General features: G+C 44.4%; 1 protein-coding gene across 2 annotated transcripts in view; it reads right to left on the bottom strand.

Moving 5' to 3' along the window:
- Positions 1 to 23,177, bottom strand: part of LOC134352762 (zinc finger protein 229-like) — a 48,196-nt gene that overhangs the window by 15,029 nt on the left and 9,990 nt on the right. Inside the window, exon 1 of one of the 2 annotated variants that reach the window (XM_063060194.1) lies at positions 6,587 to 6,693. The exons of the other annotated variant lie outside the window; for it this stretch is intronic. The gene's annotated coding sequence lies outside the window, so the exon portion shown is untranslated. Of the gene's footprint in view, positions 1 to 6,586; positions 6,694 to 23,177 lie in introns of those variants that run through there. 2 annotated transcript variants of the gene reach the window in all.

Raw genomic sequence — 23,177 nt, 5'->3', positions numbered from 1 at the left:
CTCTTTTACTGTTTATAGACAGTGGATTTCATTATTAAGGACCTTCAGCACCCAGGGCATGCCCTTGTCTCACTGTTACCACCAGGTAGGAGGTACAGGAGCCTGAAGGCACACACTCAGCGATTCAGGAATAGCTTCTTCCCCTCTGCATCCAATTCCTTTTTTTTATTAGTGTGCGTGTGCATCTGTCTGTCTGCGTGTGCATGCGTCCGTGTCTGCGTGTGCATGCGTCCGTGTGTCTGCATGTGCATCTGTCTGTCTGCGTGTGCATGCGTCCGTGTCTGCGTGTGCATGCGTCCGTGTGTCTGCATGTGCATCTGTGTGTCTGCGTGTGCGTGCGTCCGTGATGATGTCTTTTCCATGGCTTTTACAAGGCGCCGAGTGAGAGAGAGACTACTCCTCACACAGACATTTTCGCAGTATTTTTCCCTTTACCTTATGAGGTCGAGTTGCGATCTCGACACTCAACCCAGCACGGATGGAAAACGTACTTGGGAGCGGTCCCGACTGGTTTCGAACCCGGGAACCTCCGCTCCCGGGTCTGGCGCCGATATCATTGCGCCACCAGCCGGCCCTGCCATCCAATTCCTAAATGGACTTTGAGCCCTTGGACACTACCTCACCTTTTTTTAAAATATACAGTATTTCTGATTTTTGCACTTTTTAAAATCTATTCAAGTATACTGTTTATTTTACTTGTTTATTTATTATTATTTTTATTTTATTCATTTTTTTTTCTCGTCTATATTATGTATTGCATTGAGCTGCTGCTGCTAAGTTAACAAATTTCACGTCACATGCTGGTGATGATAAACCTGATTCTGATTAATTGGGAACTGCCTATTTAGGCCAACACTTAAAGAACAAAAATTAATCGAGAAAATAGCTGGGATTTCCTTTGGTTATTTGGGACAGTATGCTGCTTAAATGGGACGGAAGACTATTGTGTCAGTCACGTGTACTTGTGTGGCCATTACGACTTACATCTTGTGTGACACTACGTCGTGCTTAGAGTGATCAGTTTTTTGAATAGCATCAGTTGTGTGTGTTTGTGTTCAAAAAGCAGTAATTTTTCTCACTGATAGTTGGCAAGAAATAAGCAGCAAGACAATTCTAAACTATTTTGCTCACTGCGCTTTTAAGCATTTAGGCTTCGATAAGCAAGAAAACGGCCAAGAGTGAAAAAGAAACAATTTCACAACTTCAGCAAGTCAGGAACTATGAAGAATTTGATGGTGTCAACAAACATTTTGAATATTACAATGAAAATGAAAATTTGGAGGATGCAACAATTTCTAATAAGTGTTAGTCGTGTGCACTTGTGTGAGCCGTTAGACGCCACACCAAGCTTAGAGCGAACCGTTTTAAAATAGCGTCAGTTGTGTTGCTTGTATTATGTCATTTATTTGGGCCAACTGATGCAGAATTAAAAAGCAGTAAACCTTTACATTACTTCATGCAAGAAGACAACGAAGGCCATCCATGATCCACACTAAGTGTCTGTGCTGATTTTGTGGTTTTAAAGTCAACCAAAACATGGCAGGTTATATTGTGTGAATTCCTACACCAATAACTATTAGGAGTTAATGCAGTTTTACTGTACTGTGGTAATATTGGTAGTGCTCTAATTTGTTCTGTATTTAATTTTAAAATATAACTTGTTACTCAGTTAAACAGCAGTTTGTTTTTTAAAACTATTTCCTTGAAACTTCGGCTAATCGGAACAGCTGCTTAATTGGGCCAAAATGTACTGGTCCCGATTAACCAAAATCCACTGCAACTGAGAAAAAGAATGAAATCCTCTTTTATATTATTGGCTAGTTTACTTTCATATTTCATCTTTTCTTTCCCTATGCTTTATAAAAGTTGCGTTCTGTTGGTTTTTGAAAGCTTCCCAATCCTCGGACTTCCCACTAATTTTGCTATATTAAATGCCCTCTCTTTTGATTTTGTGCTGTCTTAGACTTCCTTTGTCAGCCATTTGCTTTATCCTCCATTTTGGATATTTCTTTGCCTTCTGAATTGCTCCCAGAAACTCTAGCCGTTGTTGTTCTGCCTTCATCCTGCTAATGCCCCTTTCCAAACAACCTTGGCCAGTTCTGCCCTCATGCCTCTGTAATTCCCTTTACTTCACTGTAATACTGATACATCTGACTTTAGCTTCTTCCTTTCAAACCCTAGAATATATTCTTATAATATTAAGATCATTGCGGTTTCCTTTACCTTAAGCTCCCTAATCAAATCTGGTTCATTACACAACACCAAATCAAAAAGTGCCTTTTTCTCTAGTGGGTTCAAACACTTACTGCTCTAAAAAGCCACATCATCAGCAATTTAAAAATTCCCTCTCTTGGGATCCAGACCCAACCTGATTTTCCTAATCTGTCTGCACATTGAAATCAACCCCCCCCCCCGCCCCCAAGGCTATCGTAACATTGCCCTTTTGGTGTGCCTTTTCCATCTCCCATTGTAATTTGTAGCCCACGTTCTGGCCTGTACATAACTCTCATCAGGGTCTTTTTAGCCGTGCAGCTTCTTAGCTCTAACTGCAAGGATTCTACATCTCCTGATCATACAGTATGTCACCTCATTCTAAGGATTTGATTTAATTTTGTTTTACCCATGGAACCCACAGCACCTCCTCTGCCTAACTGCCAGTCCTTTTGATACAATGTGTATTCTTGGATGTTATGCTCCCAATTATGATCTTCTTTCAGCCATAACTCAGTGATGCCCATACCATCATACTTGCCCATTTCTAAATGCACTACAAGATAATCTACCTGGTTATTAAAGGGTTTTCATCACCCTTTTTAATATTGCCCACATAATACACTTCAACTTATGCTGCTGACTGCAATTTTGCCCTGTCATCTGCCTGTCTTTCCTCACAGTTTCACTACACACTGAATCTACTGGTGTACTAACAGCCGTATCCTCAGCCCTATCACCCCTTTTCCTATTCCTCTGCCAACTTAAGTGTAAACCCTCCCAAACAGCTCTGGTAAACCTGCCTGCAATGACGTTGAGCTCAGGTTATAACCCATACTTTTTGAACAGAGGTCGTACCTTCCCCAGAAGAGATCCCAATGATCCAGAAAACAAACTGCGACCTCTGCACCAATTCCTTGGCCATCCATTCATCTGCCAAATTATCTTATTCTTGCCCTCACTGGCACAGGGCACAGGCAGCAATCCAGAGATTACTACCTTTGAGATCCTGCTTTTCAACTTTATATCTAATTCCCTCTATTCTATCTTCAGGACCTCATCCCTTTTCCTTCCTATGTGTTGGTTATCAATATGTACCATGACTTTCAGCCGTCCACCCTCACTACACATTGCCTCTGTTTGTAAACCAGCTGCCTCATTGTCAGCACTATCATCCGCCTTTCCTATGAAATATATGCTGCTCAGGACATGTTCAACCTTTTGATTCCTCATTCTGTCTGAGGGCTTACCAAAATTTGCCTCCACAACCTCTGCACTAATTGTTCTGGCACTCTGAGTCCCATCCCCCTGCAACTCTAGTTTAAACCTCACCGAGCAGCAGCAACAAACTTTTCCAGTAGGATATTAGCTCCCCCCCCCACCCAGTTCAGGTGCAAACCATCCCTTCTGTACAGGTCCCACCTTCCCTGGAAGAGAGCCCAGTGATCCAAAAATCTTATGCCCTTCACTCCTTAGCCAAGTATTAAATTGTATAATTTTCCTATTTCTGGCCTCACTAGCACATGGTACTGGTAGCAATCCTGAGATCACAACACTGGAGGCCCTGCCCTTTAACTTGGCACCCAACTCCCTATGTAGAACCTTGTCATTAGTCCTACCCATGTCACTGGTACCTAACATGGACCATAACTTCTGGCTGTTCACCCTCTCACTTGCGAAAGCTAAGGAGTTGGTCTGAGATATCATGGACCCTGACACCCAAGTATCTTGTTCTCCCCTAACAAATCCCCTATCACCACAGCATGCCTCTTCTCTGCCCTTCCCTTCTGAGTCACAGAGCCAGACTCAGTGCCAGAGACCTGACCACTGTGACTTTCCTTTGTTAGGTCATCCTCCTCCCCCCACCACGGTATCCAAAGCAGTATAACCACATTTGCCAATATATCAGGTGTTAACCTTTCACAAGGGTTATAAAAAAATTATCCGTACTTCACTACTCCTTCTGCATATTTCTACCACAATTGATTCAAACAACTCCAGTTTCCAAAACTCTATGTGCTACCCCATTTTGAACAAAGATAACCATTCCTCCACCATCATCCATTTTCAAATCACGTCTTATATCAACGTAACCTTGTAACTTAAAAATTAGACAACCAGATTTCCTGTACACATCAGGATTACTTGGTAACTCTTCAAACAATTTCTTAAATTCTTAACAAACCTCTAGCAAAATTTTAAAAAGTCATGAACAGCTCTTCCTTGCAGTCTGAATATTATCTACTCCACATAAAGCATAATTAATAACTTTTCGAATTGTCTTTTATCTCAATATGTTTTTCTGAAGCTTTTAATATAACAAATTTTTTTCTGTCCTTTTAGTTTGTGCTGTACAATTTACCACATCTGGTCGGAGGGGCAGAGCTTAGGATGATGGCGCCTAACAGCAACTCCTTTCCTTGCATCTTCGGAAACAGCTCTATTTCTATCTTTAATATCTCTTTTTTTCTTTTTTAGGGTTTTGAAGACCCTGATCTGGAGTTACACACTGACTTTGGTTCTTTGTTGAAATGGGACCCGATTTCAGGGCCTCACGACTGGCTGCTTTTGGAAATGCCAAGGACACGGCCCGGAAGACGAGCGCACCATCAGGGTGATTTTCGTGGCTCTGGAGGCGGGCAGATTCGAGGCTAGTGCCGCCGCCTGATGTGTCATGGGAGTACATAGAAGATCAAAAGCAGCGAGCTGGCTGCTGGTCGTGTGCCCAGAGACCCGAGTTCTTTGCCCACAGAGTTCGGAAAAAGCGATGCAACAGACTTTTAACACCATAAATCGGCGAGTTGTTTTGTTATGTTTCCCCTCTGGCTGTGAAATGGAGACACCTCCTTTTCCCTTAGGGAGGGAGACAGCCCGTGGTATGTTGAATTACTGGGTGAACCAGTAGTCTTTGGAGTACTGCAAGTCTGTGTCTTTATTGATACTTTCTGCATGCTTGAATGCTTGGTGGAGGATGCAGATGTTTTTTTGCTGGTGGGGGGGTCATTGCTTTACTGCTGCTTGTGTGTGGGTGGGGGGAGCTGGGGGCAGCTTTGGGGTTCTAACATTTAACTGTTATTCATTCTTCGGGGCACTCCTCTGTTTTTGTGGATGCTTGCGAAGAAAAAGAATTTCAGGATGTATATTGTATACATTTCTCTGACATTAAATGTACCTATTGAAATCTGCCGTGAAAGTAACAAATTCTAGTTTATCAACAATCAAAAGTTCTTTGTTATAAGATCTTGCATTTTACACACTGACTAATCTATCTGTATTCTGGATATTAATAGGTCGAATTGAAAGTGCTCTGTGTGTGACGCGCCCATTTTCACTCAAACACATTGCTTCTTTCTATATGTACAGAGATATCTTACTCTTCACAATCGCTCCATTTTAGCCTAACACCTTCTCCACAATTGCCATAATCATGTTCTCCACCACATCAACCGCGCCGATTTTTACCCCTACGCACAGCTGCTACATGCCCAAACTCTGGCACGGAAAAGATCAGAGGGAGCAGCACAGAGACTTGAACCATACAAGTTATATAACCCCTGTCAACCTGCAACATTTTTCCTCAAATGTAATCAACACCGATAAATGATCATCATGAAACCCTTTAAAATTTTTAAGATCCACAATTATTCCCCCAACGAAATGAATTTAAGCTTGGTGCATGGAAACATCTAGAGGTAATCCTGTGATTATTCCCCAAAGCCACCATCGCTCAGTATAATTCCTTGGTTCACTTTCCTTCCTCCCATAGCCTTTAACACCAAAGCTTTCCCACTGTCTTTAGAAAACAATAAGTGTCCCATCCACTTACTTGCACCCACAATATCGTCTATGCTTTTTTAAAAAATCCTAACTTAATCAGATTGATATGTGAAATAGATTCAACACTCAGCAATGCCTTAAACTCTTTCTTAGTTATTTAAACCCTCGCTACTGCCCTTACTGGACGATAAGCCGCGACAAACCTCAAATCGCAGCTTATTTTCCCATTTCCCAGAAAGCTGCCATTCGCTTTCCTCAATCCAGCTCCTCACCCAATACCACCTCCCGTTCGCTACCTCCGTCTTCTTCTCTTCCTGACACCTCCACCCACCCCCGTCCTGCTGAAAATCAACCCAAGATCTTTCAAACTCCCGACTCCAGCAATTCCTCCTGTCCTGCTGAAGTTTAATGGCGGGTGCCAGGCCAACATGAGGGGCATCACCCACACCGACTGATCTGGAGTTTGGAGCAAAGAGACAGGAAGTACACCCACTTTAATTCTACCTCCCAAAATACTTCAAGTAATATCAAAAAGTCTAACGCTTTTCAGAAAGCCAAGTGCGCCCTTATGTTCGTTACGACGGCAGAGATGTCCTACCCCTCAGCCGGGGGCGGCTCCCCGGTGCTGCTTAAAGCCGCGGCCCGGCTCTCCGCTCCAAACCCGAACTTCTGTCAGCGCGGAGCGGCGCGACGGTGACGTCACCCGCGGCGTCTGCGCGTGCGCCCTGGCCTTCCCCGTGACGTCACTGTCACACACTGTTTGCAAACTTGCGTTTCGGCGGCGCCTGTCGCTGTTCTCTGGTTTGTTATTGTAGTGCCGGAAGAATATATTTTCTCTGCAGATCAGTGACACGAGAGATTCTGCAACACACACACAATGCAGGAAGGAATTCAGCACGTTAGGCAGCATCTATAGAGGGGATATAAATAGTTAACGTTCGGGCGGACACTTTTATCAGGACTGGAAAGCAAGGGTACGGACGCCACACAGTCTCCATTCACTCCTCAGCACACTTAACGCTGGTACGTAACGCACAAACATGCACTCCACCGGAGTCCCCACAGAGCGTCCAGGACAGGGGACTCTCGTGCGACCGTTCACAGTCATCCACGCTTCGGATTTCCCTTTCTCACTCGCAGTCACTTGGTGGGACCCGGCCCGCAGGTGGAACCAAAACTCGGCCCGAGCTAACACGCCACCCAAAACATTGATGTCTCCACTTCTCTGCACAAATGCTGCCTGACCTGCTGAGTTCCCCCAGTTCCTTTGTGTGTAGCTCCAGTTTGCTAGCATCCACACAAAATACTCTGCAGATGCTGGGGCCAAAGCGACACTCACAGCACACTGGAGGAACTCAGCAGGTCGGGCAACATCCGTGGAAACGATCAGTCAAGGTTTCGGGTCGGAACCTTTCATCAGGACTGAAGAGGGAAGAGGCAGAGGCCCTATAAAGAAGGTGGGTTTATAGGGCCTCTGTCCATTCTCTCTTCAGTCCTGACGAAGGGTTCCGGCCCGAAACGTTGACTGATCGTTTCCACGGATGCTGCCCGACCTGCTGAGTTCCTCCAGTGTGCTGTGAGTGTTTCTAGCATCCACAGTCTCTTGTATCTTAACCTTCAGTATTTGAAAATTTCACCCTGAGAAAAACACTCAACCAACTATCCCATGAATGCCTTTTATAATTTTTATATGTATCAGGTACAAAAAAACTTTCCAAGCCTATTTAAAGTTTATTTCTATCACCTTATCCTATGATATCTTCCTTTTGATTCCCCTAACATGGTGAAAATGTTACTGACTACCCGCAGTACTTATGCCTCTGTTGTCATTTTAAGTAGCACTACATCATCACCTTTCCAATTCTTCTACTATGGAAAAATCATCCTGGCCTATCCAATCTCTTGCCATCCCTATTGTTCTCCAAGTCAGGCAACATCCTGATGAATCCTCTTTGTGATTTTTCTAAATGACTTGGATGAGGATGTGTAGGGGTGGGTTAGCAAGTTTGCAGATGACATGAAGGTTGGTGGAGTTGTGGATGGTGCAGAAGCTTGTGGTTGGTTACAATGCGACAGTGATAGGATGCAGAGCTGGCCTGAGAAGTGGCAGGTGGAATTTAATCCAGAAATGTATGAAGTGATACACTTTGGAAGGTCGAACTTGAAGCTGGTGTACAGGGTGAATGGCAGGATTCTTAGAGGTGTGGAACAGCAGAGGGAATTTGGGGTCCAAGGCCATGGATCCCACAAATTTGCCATACAAGTTGACATTAAGAATGTATGGACCTTCATTAGTCAGAGGATTGAGTTGTAATATTGCAGTTCTGTAAAACTGGTGAGACCACAAATGAGGTATTCTGTTCAGGTCTGGTCATGTCATAGGAAAAGTGCAGAGGCTTTAGAGAGGGTGCAAAGGAGATTTACCAGGATGCTGCCTGGAGTACAGGGCATGTCTTATGAGCTAAGGCTGAGCAAGATTGAACTTTTCTCTTAGGGACAAAGATGGATGAGTGGCAACTTGACAGTGGATCCAGTGGTCAGTCAGAGACCTTTTCCCAGGGCCAAAATGGCTAATGCATAATGTTAGGGTGATTGGAAGAATGTATTGGGGGGGGGGTGTCAGAGTAGGCTTTTTGCAGGAGTGGTGGGTGCATGGAATGTATTGTGGGGGTGGTGGTGGAGGTAGAGGCAGATACGTTAGGGACATTTAAGAAACTCTTAGGTGGACACATGGATGACAGAAACGTAAGGATTATGTGGGAGGGGAGGGTTGGATTGATCTTGGAGTAGTTTAAAAGTTGGAAACAGCATCATGGGCCATGTGCCGTAGTGTTCCATGTAATCGCCTCTGCATTCTCTCCAGCTCAAACACATTCCATCGGTGCAGCAACCAGAGCTGCAAGTGTGGCCTCACCAGTGCTCTGTAAAGTGGTAAATATGTTTTGGCAGCACTTATACCATGACCTATGAAGTCATAGGTCGTCTGATGAGGGACAGGGAGAAGTGGAGAGTCCGTCATCGTGCCCGACGCCGGCCCCCTAGGCCTGAGTCGATGTAGTAGTAGTATGAAGTCAAATGTGAGTTTATTGTCATATGCACAAGCACATATAGGCAGGGGTGCAATGAAAAACTTACCTGTAGCAGAATCCCAGACACATGGCATCAGATAAACAGCATTCACAACAAAACACAGAGAAAAACTTGATGGCAAGCATTCCTGTGCCTTCCTTACCATCTTTTCTACTAGTGTTGCAGGTTTCAAGCAATGATAGGCTTAAACCCCATCTGTACATCAATTTCTCTAAATTCCAGTAATCACCACCCTGTTTACGACCTCCCATCTCCCTTTTCCATTCCCCCTGCTGGCTCTCCTCCCACCCCGTCTCTCCTCCTCCCAGCCAGTTGCTGCTCATTCTCTCACTCTGGTTCCCTACCTCCTCTATTCTGTGATAAACTGCCCTCTCTCATTAGATTCCTTCTTCTTTAGCCCTTTACCCTTTCCTCCTATCACCTCCCAGATTCTAATTCCATCACCCTGCGACACTCCCCCTCCCTTGGTTTCACCCATCAGCTGCCAGGTTGTATATCCCCCCCCCCCATGACCTTTTCATTCTGGTTTCTTCTCCCTTTCTTTCCAGTCCTGATGAAGGATCTCAGCCTGAAACACCTACGGGGATTTTATTCCCATCCACAGATGCTGCCTGATTTGCTGAGTTCCTCCAGCATTTTGAGTCCATGTTGCTCGATGCACGTTAACATGTAAGAATGCTTCTCCCCTCCCCGCTGTAGACAGTGTCTCACTCCCCAGCTGTGCCATGGTCAGTGCCCTGCAACAGCCCTCACTGCCCGGGGTCTGAAGTGAAACAAACCAGCATCTCTCCTTCCACGTTCACAGGCCGATGATATTCAGGTGCTGGGGAGCTAAGTGGGGTGATGGGGTCCTGAATTACCCCCATGAACTATGCTTTTGAAAAGAGAGAGAGAGTTATTTAACATCGACATCTTGTTTTTAAGAGAGAGAGAGAGACGAAGACAGCTTTGGATGATGTTATGGGTTTTCTGCAGCATGTTTACATTTTTACAAGGACACTGGTTTCACCTTCTGTCTTCTTACAGACAGAGAGGGGAGGAGCTGTTTGAGTGACAGCTAGTATTCAGCACGGTGAGATAAATAGAAGGTCAGATGATAAACAAACAGACACATGCTTTTGGACACTGAATGAACTTTGTTGTGCCCACAGAAAAAGTGGGTTTTGGAGGGTCGATTAGGCAGATCGATCAGTGGCTCTCGCAGTGTAAAAAGGGAGTGACCGGTGGGGAGTTATTTGTGTGCCCAACCCTCGCCTGGGTTGATAATGCCACCACAGAAGAATGGTCCCCTTTGTTGTGGTCACAGTTGGTGACTTCTAAAGGATTTCGGAGGACAATGGGAAGATCGACGACATCAGTTCACCTGAAGACTTGAATCTCTCCCCCCCCTTCTCCCTCTCGCTCTCTCCATCACTACTCAACTCAATACCACAAACTGAATTGAACTTTACTCATCATCGTAAGACTATCTATTTACCCCTAGACTTGAAGAAGCTTGGTTTTCATATATTTCCACACTTACTTATATATAATCATTGCTAACCTGTTTGATTTATCTGCATTTATATTACTGTATTGTGTAGTTACTAATAAATGCCATTAGTTAATAGCAATACTGGACTCCAAAGTGCTTTCCATTTCTGCTGGTTCTTTAACCCGTCACAGGGTATGTGACAGTGGGGTGTAGATCGGTTGTGATATTCCATCTGAGATACCCAGTTGCAACTCCTCCACCTTTGATGTCCTGTAAAAAGTTACAAAACTCATCAATAAGTACAGGGTAGAGACTCAGAACAGATCACTTTAATCTCCTGGGTCAGCTGTGACTCAGTTGGTAGCTCTCTGACTATGACACTATAATTGTAACACTTAGACATTTGGCTCATCGAGTCTGCTCCAGCATTCCATCATGGCTGATTTATTATCCCTCTCCATCCCCCTTCTCCTCGTAACCTTTGAAGCCATGCCTATTCAAAACCTCATCAAGCTCCGCTATAAATATGCCTGATGACTTGGCATCCACAGCCAACTGTGGCAACAAATTCCACAGGTTCAGCAGCTTCTGGCTGAAGAAACTCCTCCTCATTCCTGTTCCAAAGGGATGTCCTTCTGTTCTGAGCCTGTTCCCCCGGTGTTTTTTTGAAACTGGAGAGTAAACTCTACAAGGAATTGTCTCTTAACTCTCTGTGGTATCTTGCTGTGCTGACAAGTGCATTTGTGATGCTTGGATAGGTACATGGATGCGATAGGTATGAAGGGCCACGATCCAGGTGCACGATCTTTAATTTATTCAATATACGTATACTGCAATTGATTTACTTATTTATTATTATTATTGTTTTTGTTCTTTTATATTATGTACTGCATTGAACTGCTACAGCTAAGGTAACAAATTTCACGACACCTGCTGGTGATAATAAACCTGATTCTGATACAGGTAAAGGAGACAAGGCTGGCATTGACTAGATGGACCGAAAGTCCTATTTCTGGGTTGATTATTTCAAGAGGGCAAGAATGTAAAAGCAAGGATGTAATGTTGATGTTTTCTGAGGCACTGGTGAGCAGTTTTGGGCCCCTTATCTACGAAAGCATTTGTTGACATTGGAGAGGGTTCAAAGGAGGTTCACGAAAATTATTCCAGGATTGAATGGCTTGTCATATGAAGAGCTTTTGATGCCTCTGGGCCTGCATTCATTAGAATTCAGAAGGAGGGGTGAACTAATTGAAACCTATTGAACGTTGAAAGCCTTGATAGAGTGGATGTGGAGAGGGTCTTTTCTTTGGTGGGGGAGTCTGAGAACAGAGGACACAGCCTCAGAATAGAACATTTAGAACAGAGATGAAGAGGAATTTCTTTAGCCAGAGTGGCGAATCTGTGGAATTCATTGCCATAGGCAGCTGTGGAGGTCGTTGGGTATCTTTCAAGATTTAAGATTCAAAGTACATTTAGTATCAAAGTATGTACAAATGATACACCTCGACATTTGTTGGCTTATAGGCAGAGATTAGTAGATTGTTGGTTGGTCAGGGTGGGAAGGATTAGTGGGAGAAGGCTGGAGATTGGGGCTGAGAGGGAAATTCATCAGCTATGATGAAATGGTGGAGCAGGCTGGATGGGCCGAATGGCCTCATTCTGCTCCTAGATCTCACTGTTTTATTATTGTGCCCGTGGGTCAGAGTCAGAGGTTTCTGTCCAGCTCCAGAGTCTTGCACACAAGACTTGGCAGAGAGGTCAATTAGCTCACACTTGGATCACAGATCACTGCATAAAGTTTAGGAATCCCTGGACACAAACTTTTGGAATTCCCTACCTGAGATTGCAATGAAGGTGGAGTCATTGAATATATTCACAGGTGATATCAAAGGATCTTTGGGCAGTAAGGGAAGCAAGAAATTGGACTTCTAGACTGCGAGGTCCAACTTGAAGAACCAGCCTGAAGATGAATCTGTTAATCATTCAGGAAACAAACTTATGGGCCATGACACGGGGCACAAGTATTTGACTCTTCTCCCAAACACCGTCTTGGAAGAATTGTGCTCTGACATCCTGCACCGGGATGGTGAGGATGCCGTTTTTAACTTGGTGCAGTGAGGTCTGGCCCCTTCACCTGTTCCACAGGCAAGAGTGAGGTGCCCTGCACCACAGGACATGAAGGACGTGATGGTAAGTGGCTACATTTAATTAGGAATTGAGGAGATTTGGTTTGTGACCAGAGGCTCTAGCAAATTTCTACAGATGCACCATGGAAAGCATTATAACTGGTTGAATCACCATCCGCTATCATGGAACCACTGCAAAGGATTAGAAAATGTTGCACAGGGTTCCAAACTCAGCGAACTCCATCATGGGCATTGGCCTCCCCACTATCTAGATCACCTTTAAAAGACAATAACTCAAAAAGGTGCTATCCATCATTAAGGACCACCACCACCCAGAACGCGTCCTCTTCGCATTGCCACCGTCAGTTAGGAGCAGGGGTGCAGTGCTAGCTGGAGCACGTCCAGCAGCTCTAAGAAAAAGCCAAAATAAACAAGCTAATTAATTAGGTGCCACCCACAGTGATTTGAATATCTCAGAAACTGCTGATCTCCTGGGATTTTTTTTTATGCACAACAGACTCTGGAGTTTATAAAGAATGGCACCAAAAACAAAAGATCCAGCAAGTGGATTTAACAAGATGTTTTCATTCACAGAACAGCCACTTGCTGGATGTTTTTTTTTGTTTTTGGCACCATTCTTTCTAAACTCCAGAGTCTGTTGTGTGTAATAATCCCAGGAGATCAGCAGTTTCTGAGATACTCAAATCACTGTGGGTGGCACCTAATTAATTAGCTTGTTTATTTCGACTTTTTTCTTAAAGAAGTGACAGATGCGCTCCAGCTAGCACTGCACCCCTAGTTAGGAGTTTTAAGGAATAAGTTCTTTCCCCCCGCCATCATATTTCTCAATGAAGACTAAACCATGAGCAATACCTTACTGTTCTTTGTTTTTTTTTCACTCCGTGCTACAACCATGGACTCTACGGCAGCACATTCAGGAACTGTGTTCATGTATTTGCATATGCCTGCTAATTACTGTTTCATCATGGTGGTATTTAACTCCTTTCTTTTCCTTGTACTCCCGTCGAGACTTAAGCAAAGCACAGCAGCAGTGCACTCCCTACTTGCAGCTTGGTCTCAGAAAGAGGATTACTGTTTCGACTGAGGCTGGAAAGGAGTGGTTTTCGTTTAGTATTTAGCCGCGCTGTTTGCATTTTGCTTTCAGTTTGAGAGTTTTAGTTGACGGCCCTGTTGGCCTAGTGTTCATTGCTTTCCCTTTCCCTTAAAATCCTGTAAAGTTTGCATTGTCCACCCGCATCGTGTCTCACTCTCTGTACTCGGACTATACGTTCTGACACTACCTGTTCATCATTCGGCTGGTTTTTCCACGTAGGACCTTGCAGTCCAGAACTCCAACTAGAGTTGCAAGGGGATGAGAACCAGAGTGCCAGAACAGATTACGAAGAGGCTGTGGAGACAGAGGTTATTAAGACCTCGGACAAAGTCAGGAATCAAAAAGTTGAGCATAGTGCGACTGGAGTCCTGAGCTGTGTATATTTCAATGCATGAACTATCGTAGAAAAGGCAGGTGAGCTGAGGGCATGGATCAACACATGGAATTATGATATTGTAGCCATTAGTGATACTTGGTTGCAGGAGGGGCAGGACTAACAGCTCAATATTCTGAGGATCCACAGATGGGGTGATTATGGAGTCAGGTCACTCGTCTGAGTGCTACTGGTACCATGTAACCCAGTACTACCTGTCGCATGGTCGGGTGGTCGGTGACTAAACCGGCTCCCCCGCCAGGCTTGCCTGGTGAGGAGGGTGGCTGGACACCCTGCAGGATGATAAACAAGACCTGTCAAAGAGTGGATGAACCCTCTCGTAGGGTCAACAGCCATCTAGCAAACCTGTGTCGTGAAGCGCAGAAAGGGCATCCCTTGCATCGAAGCTTGGTCTGGCCATTCACTGCAACAGAACTTCCCCCAGCCATCGTGGACCCCACCATGCCGCTGGATCCGGGAGGGGATGACGAGAGGGTGGGTCTGGACCTGTGCAACCCCCTACTCACCTAAAATCCACTCACGCACACGCTGTTCCTTTTGAAAGGAACCACTATCATCCTATGGGATAGAGAGATAGAGAGAGAGAGACAGACAGACAGAGAGATTATGGAGTATAAGAAATACAGGAGAAAACTTAAGAAAGAAATCAGGAGAATTAAAAGAAGACTCGATTGCCCTTTCAGACGCAACAGACTGCAGAACTCATCTCGAGGTTTTATGGGTGGAACTGAGGAATAAGAAAGGTATGACCACGTTAATGGGGCTATATTATAGACCACTCAATGGCCTATGGGATTCAGAAGATCAGATTTGTAGAGAGATCGCACATGGTTGCAAGAAACATAAGGTTGTTATAGTAGGTGATTTTAACTTTTCACATATTGACTCATACTGTGAAAGGACTACATGGACCAGAGTTTGTCAAATGTATTCAGGAAAGTTTCCTTAACCTGTACATAGAGATCCCAAAGGGAGAGTGTGTGATATTTGATCTCCTATTAGTAAATGAAACAAGAAATGTGACAGAAGTTTGTGTAGGGGAACACTTTGTATATAGTGATCATAATGCCATTTATTTCAAAATAAATATTGAAAAAGATATCTCTGGTCCGCAGGTTGATTTTCTATGTTAGAGAAAGGCCAATTTTGATGGTATCAGAAATTATTTGGCTTGTGTGGATTGGAAGAGGCTGTTTTCTGGCAAAGGTGTGCTTGGTAAGTGGGGACCTCCAAAAGTAAAATTTTGAAGTGCCTGTCAGAATAGAAGGGAAAGACAGCAGGTTTTGGGAACCTTGGTTTTCAAGAGATATTGAGGCCCTGGTTAAGAACAAAAAGGAGCAGACAGAAACAAATGAGGTTCTTATGGAGTATAAGAAATGCATGAGGGCACTTAAAAAAGAAATCAGGAGAGTTAAAAGACTAGGTTGCTCTAGCAGACCAGTTGAAGGAGAAGCCCAAGAAATTCTTCAGATATGTTAAGAGCAAAAGGATTGCAAGGAACAAAACTGGTCCTCTGGAAGATGAGAATAGTAGCTTATGTGTATAGCCAAAAGAGATGGGGGGAGATCTTAAATGGATTTTTTTTCCATCTGTATTTACTCAGGCGATGGACACAATGTCTATAGAAGTGAGGCAAAGCAGCAGCGAGGCCATGGACCCTATACAGATTGGAGGAGGGGGTGTTTGCTCCCTGTTCCTTCAGACCCCGCAGGTGGCAAATAGAGAAATTGCTGAGGTCCCTTCCAGAGATACTAAAATCATACTTAGTGACAGGTGAGGTATGGAGGATTTGAGGATAGCTAATGTTGTTTCACTGTTTGAGAGGTTCCAAAATAATCCAGGAAATTATAGATCAGTAAGCCTGACATCAGTAGTGGGAAAGTTATTGGAAGGTATTTGGATAGACAGGGACTGATTAGGGATAGTCAGCATGTCTTTGTGTGTGGTAGATCATGTCTAACCAATATTTTAGAGCAAGTTACCAGGAAAGTTGAAGGCAAGGCAGTGGATGTTGTCTACATGGACTTTAGCAAGGCATTTGACAAGGGCACACAAGAGGTTGGTCAAGGCTCAGTTGCTTGTCATTGAAGGTGAGGTAGTAAACTGGATTAGACATTGGCTTGGTGGGAGAAGCCAGAGAGTGGTAGTAGATGGTTGTCTCTCTGACTGGAGGTCTGTGACTAGTGGAGTGCTGCAGAAACTGCTGATGGGTTCCTTGTCTGTCACCTATATCAATGATCTGGATGATAATGTTGTTAACCAGAAAATTTGTGGGTGACACCAGGATTGAGGTGTAGTGGACAGCGAGGAAGGCAATTGTGGCTTGCAAAGGGATCACAATCAGCTTGAAAAATGTCAGATGGAGTTTAACGCAGACAAGTGTAAGGTGTTGCACTTCAGTAGCACCAACCAGGGTAGGTCCTGCACAGTGAACGGTTAGGGTACTGAGGAGTGTGGTAGAACAAAGGGATCTGGGAATACAGATCTCTATTTCATTGAATGTGGCAGGACAGATAGATAGGGTGATAAAGAAAGCTTTCAGCACCTTTGCCTTCATAAATGAACATATTGAGTACTGGGATTGGGATGTTATGTTGAAATTGTATAAGACGTTGGTGAGGCCTAAATTGGAGTATTGTGTGCGGTTTTGGTAACCTACCTGCAGGAAAGATGTAAACAAGGTTGAAAGAGTATAAAGAAAATTTAAAGGATGTGGCCAGGACCAGACGACCTGAGTTATAAGGAAAGATTGAATAGGTTAGGGCTGTATTCTTTAGAACATAGAATATTGAGGGGAGTTCTTAGAGGTATACAAAATTAAGAGGGGGTATAGATAGGGTAAATGCAAGCAGGCATTTTCCAGAGGTTGGGTGGGAGTACAACTAGAGGTCATGGGTTAAGGGTGAAAGGTGAAAAATTTAAGGGGAACATGAAGGAAAACTTCTTCACTGAGGGTCATGGGTGTGGAACAAGCTGCCAATGCAAGTGGTGCAAGCAAATAGTCAGAGTCATACTTTATTGATCCCAGGGGAAATTGGTTAAAGCTTGATTTTAACGTGTAGTCAGAGTGCAAGCTGATGGGAGAAGACACTTTAAATGGCTCAGCACAGTGGTATGGACCCAGGGGTCAGTTTTTGTGTTGCGTTTCTCTGTAACTGCTTATTTACTGTTTTCAAATACTATGTTTCTTATTGTAATTTAGAGTATATTTTACGTACTGCACAGTACTGCTGCCACAAAACAATAAATTTCACGACCCATGTCAATAATGATGAACCTGATTCTGATTCCGAATCTGAAATCCTTACAAATCATTGGAAGGGTTTCAGCTGGTTTATCAAGATAGAAATCACAGAGGACATGATATTGTACAACTGTAATACCACGAGGATCATGATTATCTGGTGCAGACACTGAGATTCTGCAGCAAGCAGACTGAATAGAGACGTTCAAATCGATGAGCTGCTTCTACAGAGGGGATTGCGAAAATGCCTTGTTAATAAGAGGGAGATCAGACGATAATGATTCCGATTGGTTCAGGCTCACAGGAAGCAACAGTAACTTGTATAGCCCCATATTACAAGTGGTGTGCAGAAGAGCATCTCTTGCCGTGGATGGGTTACAGCAAGAGAATATCGTGCACATACTGTCAGTGGCCATTTTATTAGGTGCAGGAGGTGGCCACAGATTGTACATTATGTCTTTAAATTTCCTTCCATCATTTTAACTGCTTGCTGTACCTGCACACTCACTTTCAGTGATTCATGTACAAAGCTCTCAGGTGTCTCTGAACACCCTCACTTCTGAATCTGTAGTCATTTAAAAAGTAATCCACTGTTCTATTTATTTCGCTGAATTGGATGAGCTCATTTAGAGCCAGAGTCATAGACCTCTGCATGTGATATTTCATTTGCCCTATTCTCATCCAGCAGGGGTAGCATCTCTGGTGAAGGTGCTTGTTGTGTCCATTCTGGGGCAGCTCTCTCACTTTCAATCCCCAGTGGATACTCAGCTCTCACCCGTGGCTCCCATTAGCAGTGCCACACACCGATACACCGATCACGCACACTCACCCAGTTTACACCATCAGCGAATGTGGATAGAGGACATTTGGCCCCAAATCACTGATCATGGCTCGTGAACATCTGAAACCCTGCATCAATCCCTACAGCTTCCTTACAGTTCAAAATAACCGGTTTATTCCTAACCTTTTTTCTATGATGCAATCATCAATTCACACAAGCATAATATCACCAAGCCTTTTTTAAAAATGTCTATTTATTTAGAGATACAGCATGGTAACAGGCACTTCTGGGCCAACGAGCCCATCACCCAATTACACCCATGTGACCCATTAAACTGATCGTCTTTGGAAAGTGGGATGAAACCGGAGCACCCACAGAAAACCCATGCGGAAAATCCTTACAGACAGTGGTGGGAATCGAAGCCAGGTCTTTGGCACTGTAACAGAGTTACACTAACCGCTACTCTACCATGCTGCCCGAATTATGTTTCACAACCATGCAGCAGCTTTCAAAGATCTTCTGAAAGTGCAAATACACTATATCCACCCTTTTCTATTCTTCTAACTACAAACTAAAATTAATCATTTTATCATAAATATGTTGGAGTCATAAAGAGATCCAACATACTGAAGGGCCCTTTTACCTGTACACATGCGAAATGGAACACTAAACCTTTATTAACTCCATTTTACTCTCTGTTGCTTTTATCTAGAAAAAAATATCCAGAATAGAGATAGATTCCTATAACGTGGCAAGCAGAATATTCCAAACAAAACTTAAACAAGCTCAAAGTAAAATTATCAAACTACATATGTTACCAAATGCTACCTTGAGATTCATGTTCTTGCAGGCATTTACAGAAAAGAAAGAAATACAATGGAATTTGATGAAAAGCTGTAGATAAACTGGCAAATAACAAATGTGTAAAAGAAGCCAAACTTAGTAAGTAAGAGTAACACAGAGAACACGAGTTGGAAACGGACCCTGACAGTGAGCCTGTCGGTGATAGAATTAGTTCAGAGCCGAGGTGAGTGGTGATATCCATGCTGGTTCAAGAGCGTTATAGTTGTCGGTTAATAGCTGTTCCTGAACCCAGTGGTGTAGGACCCAAGGTTCCTGTACTTGCTGTGAATAGTGCTAGTGAGAACAGTGTATGAGCTGAATAGTAGGGTCCTTGATGACGGATGCTGTTTTTTGTGTGTGTGGTAGCACTCCAGGTAAATGTACTCACTGGTGGGGAGGGTTTTGCCTCTGATGGACTGGGCTGTATCCACCACCGTCTGTAGACTTTTCCATTCCTGGGCATTGGTGTTTCCATACCAGACCACGATGGAGCCAGTTAGGATACTCTCCACTGTGCCTGTATAGAAGTTTGCCAGTTTCAATTGACATGTTGAATCTTCGCAAACTTTTAAGAATGTAGAGACACTGTCACGCTCACTTTGTGATGACACTTGCTCTACATGCTAGTTCCAAAACAGATCCACTGAATGCCAAGGAATGTAAGGCTCCATCTATCACCTTCTCCGATCCCCTAATGAGGACCAGCTAATGGACAGCTGGCTTCTTCCTCCTGTAGTCAATGATCATCTCTTTAGTTTTGCTGATGTTGAGTGAAGACTCGTGCGGCCAGATTTGGGAACAGCTTCTTTCCAACTGTGATAAGACTGCTGAACAGATCCTGACCCGGATCTGGGCCGTACCCTCCAAATATCCGGACCTGCCTCTCAGTTTTTTTGCACTACCTTACTTCTCATTTTTCTATTTTCTATTTTATGATTTGTAATTTAAATTTTTAATATTTACTAATTTTTAATATTTAATATTTGTAATCCAGGGAGTGGGAAGCACAGAATCATATATCGCTGTGATGATTGTACGTTCTAGTACCAATTGCTTGGTGACAATAAAGTATAAAGTTAGACGTTGTGACATCATTCAACGAGATTTTCAATCACTTTCTGATTTGAGTACTCCAGATTCCATTCAATTCACGTTTAATTGTCATTCAACCATACATGATTGCTCATGAATACAGCCAAACTCCAGGGTCAAGGTGCAAAACACAGTACCAACAGTCATACACAGCATAAAGCACAGTCATACATAGCAAATACAAGATAGCAAGCAGATGTAAGATAGCAGTTAAATATAGCTACGCAAAAAAAAGAGTCCGGACCCCAAGCCGATGAATGCCGCAGGAATCTGCAGCCGACCACAATTGGGTCGAGACCCTTCGAGAATCAGGCCCCTCCAAAGCCACAGAGGACAACTTTGTATGGAGCAGCAGGAGATTGTGCAAGTTCCTCACTGAGTATTCCTCCACTGCTTTTACTCTGGAGAAAGTTGTGAAGACTTCAGGACGAGGGAAGATTAATGGAGCTATCTTGGGGGTAGTCCGCATTACAGTAGAAGAGGCACTGGGTGCCATAAATTTCATTGAGATAGATAGATCTCCAGGACATGGTCATGTATATCCAAGAACCCTGTGGGGAGCTGGAAAAGAATTTGTGAAATCCTTGACTAAGATATTTGCATCAGTAATGATGGGTGAGGTACAGGAAGACAGGAAGATGGCTAATGTTGTCTTTATTTCAGAAGGCTCAAAAGAGAAACCTGGAAACGATAGATCAGTAAGCATAATTATGGAGACTTACTGCAGAGAGGGCTCATCCAGCAAGGACACCCAGGTGGAAGTCAGGAATGACAAAGTGCAAAGACCAAGATGTTATACTATAGTCCTTCGAAACGTCAGCAGGAGCCAGAGGAACAGATATATAGAATATTGGTATAGATATTCATATTCCTGAGCTGTGAGTGTCTCCACCTCACTGTAGTGGGGCAAAGGGGAAAAGAGAGGTAGAGAGAGGGGGAGGGGGAGGGGGAGAAGCGCGTGTCTGTCCGTATCCTGATGGTGGTGATCTGTTACATTTGCGAAGGTGCACAGCGGGGCAGGGGAGGGGGGAACAGTAAGCCAAGCACTGAGGGAGGGCCAGTGTGAGATTACCCTGGGGAGTCAGGGTGAGGCAGGGAATGGGGGCATGTTAATGTGAAGTTCTCCTCGTCCTGCCTCACTGCCCGTCCCACTGGTTGTGTGAAGACACAAGAGACCAGAGATCAGCTGAGGTCCTTCAACCCGGCTGGTTCAGGCTTGCTGAGTTGCCGATCTGAACTCGTCCAATTTACCCGCAATTGGCCTATATCCCTCCAAACCTTTCTTGTCCATGAAACAGTTCAAATGATTTTCAGACACTGTAAATGTCCCTGCCTTTACCACTTCCTCTACGTTGTGTGACGGACACCCACCACACTATGTGAAAAACCTGCCCCGAATGAGCCATTTAAATCTTTCTCTCTCTTCTCATCTGAAACCGATGCCCTCTAGTTTGACCCTGAGAAACAGCTGTGATTATCCACCTTCTCAATGCCCTTCCTCACTTTATAAACCTCTTTATAATAAAGTGTTTTTCTTTTTTACCCGACAGAGGTGGTAGAAGTAGATACATTAGGGGCATTTAAGAAACTCTTAAATAGGCACATGGATGATAGGAAAGTGGAGAGCTATGTAGGAGGGAAGGATTAGATTGGTCGTAGAGGAGGTTGACAGATCGACACAACAGCACGTACCAAAGATCCTACACTGTACTGTTGTGTTCTATGTTCCATCCAGTCTCTCTTTATAACTCAATCATTCCAGTCCTGGCACCATCCTTGTGAATCTATTTTGCACCTTTGCCCTTTTAATGTTATCCTTCTTATAGTCAGGTGACCAGAAGTGTGGTCTCAACAACATTTTGAGCAGCAGCAACATAACTTGCTGAGAACTGCACTCAGTCCCCCGACTGATGAGGGTAAGTGAGCCAAAATGCTTTCGTCACCCCAACTACCTACGTCAACACTTTCAGGGAACTCCATACACAGAGGTCGCTCTGTCCGCCAATGCTCCCCAGGATGTTGCATTCACTGTGCCAGTCCTGCCCTGGTTTAACTTCCCATAACGCAACACTTTGCACTTGGGTTAAGCTCCCCCTGCGAGTCCTTGGCCCACTCTCCCAGGTGGGCCACACTCTGGACCCTGGAACCACAGAACAGGATGCTCAGAGCTCAGCATCTCTGGATGATGAAGGAAAAGGTTGAGGTTTTGGTTCGAGACCCTACATCAGCAGACTCAAGGCTGATTTATACTTGTGCGTCAACTCGACACCGTAGGTACGGCGTCGCCGCGAACCCTAGGCTGAGCCTACGTGGATCCCTACGCCGTAGCCTGACGCGCACCTCTCCCAAAATGTAACTTCGTGTCGCAGCAACGCAGACTGCAACGAGTGTGATTGGTCCACCTGGTAGCATCGCATTTCCTCCTACGCTGCAGTAGCTTCCTGTCGGGCGACTGACAGGCAGGGAAAGAACTCTGGCTGCAATGCTTTCCATAAAGCTGTACAGACCTCCGAAATTATGGGGGACACATTTCGCTTTTACGAAAACAGACGCTTGCTTTAAACTTCTTTACCCCCAAGGAAGACTACCATGACCGTGAAGCCTCGCGTGGGCGGGTGTGTGAGCATGCGCGATGTGCCCGAATTGCAGAGCGACGCAGACACACCAACGCACAAGTATAAATGCTCACAACGTACATAGGCCACTTGCGTAGGTTACGGCGTCGAGTTGATGCACAAGTATAAATCAGCCTTCAGACCAACAGCTCCTACGTTCCACCTCCACGGGTGCTCCTGGTCCCTCACTGGGTTCTACTCTCTGCTTTGTGTGGTCATTGTACCACAGGTAAAGGCCATTCAACCGTAGCCACACCTGCCAGCAAGGTCAAGGTTTTCGGCCATCCAGCATCCCATCATCCCCTTACATCAGGGGTTTCCCCACTGAAGTTCATGACCTCTCATTTACCCACATTTGACTCCATCTGCCGTGTTCTTGCCCGTTCTTTCAGCTTGTCCGCATCCCCTCAAATTCT

Source organism: Mobula hypostoma, chromosome 10 (assembly GCF_963921235.1).
Source record: "Mobula hypostoma chromosome 10, sMobHyp1.1, whole genome shotgun sequence".
NCBI classification, from domain to species: Eukaryota; Metazoa; Chordata; class Chondrichthyes; order Myliobatiformes; family Myliobatidae; genus Mobula; species Mobula hypostoma.
This window is presented reverse-complemented; position numbering and strand designations above follow the sequence as displayed.